We start from the raw sequence: 3,608 nt of genomic DNA, 5'->3' as shown, positions 1-3,608 counted from the left end.
GATTTCCCATATGTCCAGACTTGGGATGCTGCTGAAGTGTATTATTAATTTTCACAGTGTTTATGCTTTCACGGCCTGCAATGTTTGGGCACGGTTCTGTCATTTGCTCAGCTTGATTTGCATGAAGCTTTTACAGTGGGATGCAGCCCAGGAATAAAAGAACTTAATGAAGAGATATCCCAGATCTGTGAAATCACTCAGTATCACAAAGCCAAGTGAAATGAATTGTCCAGAGGCTGATCCCAAATCACACCAACTGCTGGCTTAGGCCACGGAACCACACAATACTTCACCAATACTTACTGTCAAGCACATGTTTTGGACCTTCCTTTTAAAATTTTCAGGCCCCAAAGAATGATCAAGGTGTTGGAATGGCAGTTGGTTTTTGTTCTTGGATTTTTTTGTTTGAAAGAAATAAATCCATCAGTTTCCAGAGAAAATGTACTAATGACAGAATGCCTCTGAGAGAAGACAAAATAGTTGTCCTGCACCCCAAACACACTGTCCTAAAATGCCCTGTGTCAGGTTTTGCTCCAATATGGAAGGAAGAAATTTGTCACATGGATGACAGTTTTCTCACTATTATTTCCCATAGTTCAGAATGCCCAAAACATCGTCTGAAGTGACAGAAACCTGTGGCAAGTTATTCCTGAGGCCTGGCATGAGCCAGAGTGACTCAGCACTGGCCTGTAGAGATGGTGGGATGTGGCCTGGCAAAGATAAAAACAATCTGAACATACAAGAAAGTAAAAACTATTCTGGTTTCAATCCAGCTTTTTCCCTTTTCCTGAAAGGGATCAAACCCACTTTCTCCTCCCTCTGTAGCCTGCTATATCCCTGTAATTGCTTAATAAATTGCAGTTTGGGCTGAGGCCAAAATGTTCTTTACGTTTCATAAAAGGTGCAGCAACCACACGTGAGTGGAGGATGGTGGTAGGTTTTCTGTGGGAATATTGGGAAAGGGCAGTTCCAGAAGCTGTGTGTTGTTAATGAAAGAAGGTATTTCTTGCTGAAGCCTCTGACCCCAGCTCCTGTGTGATGCAAAACTATGAAAGTCAGTACTGATGGGTGGGAGGTATTGACTTGGGTGTCAAGGCAGACCTCACAGAAAAGAATGCAACAGCATGGAACAGCCTGGGCTGCAGGTCTTGCATACATGGGATAGTTTAGAATCCATCCAGATGAACTCTGGCTAGTCCCAGTCTTCATGAGCCAGAACACCTTTTCTTGTAAAACCTCTTCCCCTGTCATTACAAGCACTTCTAGCCATGCCTTTGCTCATAAATTGGTCTCTGAAGTGAATCTGTGCCTTGTAAAACTGAGGGTTGTATAGATTCATCATGGAGCTGCAGCCAGAGCACTGTAAACAGTTTCCTCAGTCTTGATGACCTTTCTCTAATATATTTACCCTGGAATCCCTCTCGAGGTTTTAGTATCAATGTTAATGCCTCTAAAGGAGGAGTAAGGGATGAGTTCCCTTTTGACCTGTTCACACTTTGGAGGCTGGTGACTGATGCTGTCTTTGGCCATACCCAACAATGCCCTTTGATAACTTATCATAGAAACATGGAATATCCTGAGTTGGAAAGTCCAGCTTCTGGCCTTTCACAGACTCCCCAACAATCCCACCCTGTGCCTGAGAGCATTGCCCAAACGTTCCTGGAGCTCTGGCAGCCTTGGGGCCATGTCCATTCCCCAGGGAGCCTGTTCAGTGCCCCAGCACCCTCTGGAGGAAGAACCTTTCCTGATATCCGACTAAACCCCCCAACACAGCTCCAGCTGTTCCCTCAGATCCTGTCCCTGGTTACCAGAGAGAAGAGATTGGTGTCTTCCCCTCTGCTTGTTCCAATCTATTTCAGAGTAGATATTTATGCCAGCAATTTTCAGTGGGAATCACTCCCATTTCAAAACCCAGTCCTCACATTTTGTGTTGGAACCATTGCTTTGCATTTGGAAATCACTTGTGATCTTCAGCTTCACCAACTTCTCTCTCTCACACATTGCTGTGCTGACAACAGTCCATCCTCTTCTGAGCCTTCATATGGTGAACAAGACAATTTTCTTGGCCTCCTCCCACCACATTTTCCCACAAAGGATCACTTCCCCTGTCTCTCCTCTCTCTTCTGGCCAATGTGTGGCTGAGCAGATCTGGGGAGAGGGAGAGTCATTAAAACTTGGTGACAAAAGCTCACGGTGTGAGCAAGTCCCTCCTCCCCCTATCTCAGATTCACTTAAATTGAGCCAGGTTCCGGAAAAGGTGCACAGACCCAGGGGCAGAAGGGAATCAACTGGGCATGGACACACTTGGTCTGGAGACTGGGATCTTCATTAGAGCTGCAGTTTCTGAAAACACCTTGCAGATTAGGCAAGAGCCAACTGCTTCTGAAATGGGAGCAGGATGGATCCAGGTGCTGGGGTTCCTTGCAACAGGAGCAAATTACAGCTATGGATTTTGGTATCTGTGGGTTTGGAGCCTGAATGTTGTGTTAGATCTGAGTTGCCTGTCTGTCCATGGTGAATTGGGAATGTCCTTGGCTTTCTCCAAACTCATCAGAGACACTTATCAGCTGTTGGAATCAAAGACCTCCTTACCCTGCACAACTCCCTGACAGGAGAGGGCAGCCAGGGGGGATTTGGGCTCTGCTTCCAGGGAACAGGGAAAGAAGGAGAGGGAATGGCCTCAAGTTTCACCAGGGGAGGTTCAGGATGGACATCAGGAGGAATTTCTTCTTGGAAAGAGTTGTCAGACACTGGAAGGGGCTGCCCAGGGCAGTGGTGGATTCCCCATCCCTAGAGGTGTCCAAGGAAGGATTGGACATGGCACTCAGTGCCCTGGGCTGGTGACAAGGTGGGGAGATCAGTCACAGCTTGGACTGGATGATCCTGGAGGTATTTTCCAACCTTGGTATTTCTGTGAAGTCATTGAAAATTGCTGACAGTGACTTAAAATAAACCTTTCCAGTGGTTTGTGAACTTGCAGACTTCCTTGTACCTGACATTCTGGGTGGGTTTCTATGGGCAGAGTTGTGTCAAAGGTTTCTTCTACAGCAGGAGCCTGACAACAGCACCCTGGTTTGGAAACCACTGCCATTCTTGCAGGACAGCCATTCCACTCCTTTTACTGGCATTACATTTTAGAAACCTCTTTCTGATAGGTCAGGATGAATCAGTTGTGCATCAAATCAACTTTCTCCCAGTTGCAAAAGGCCACAATCTTGTACAGGTGAGATACAGGAAAGGCTGACAGACATAGAAAGGGAACTGTTTGCTGGATCAAACCTTGGAGAAGCAGAAAGAAGCCATGGTTTCTCTCTAAGCACTGGCTCCCCAGGGACCTGGTCTCACAAGCACCAGTTCACAGGGTCCCAGTGTGCACACATGGGGCTCTTTTAGTGTCCATGTGCTGGTGCAGGGACAGTTCAGAGGCTGTGGAGAAGCTCTTTGCTTTGGCTGCCTCTCCTGTGCTTGCAGGGAAGCCTTGGAAGAGCTGAGAGGTGAGGCTGCAGTCACCTCTCCTCAGTTTTCCAATGAAAATCAGGAGAAGAAGGGTCCGTGGCTAAGCCGGAGGAGCAGGGAGCACATGCAGTGCCTTTCTATATTATTATGTC

This window comes from Vidua macroura, chromosome 20, assembly GCF_024509145.1.
Source record: "Vidua macroura isolate BioBank_ID:100142 chromosome 20, ASM2450914v1, whole genome shotgun sequence".
Lineage (NCBI taxonomy): Eukaryota > Metazoa > Chordata > Aves > Passeriformes > Viduidae > Vidua > Vidua macroura.
The sequence above is the reverse complement of the archived record's forward strand: the minus strand, read 5'-3'. Positions refer to the sequence as shown.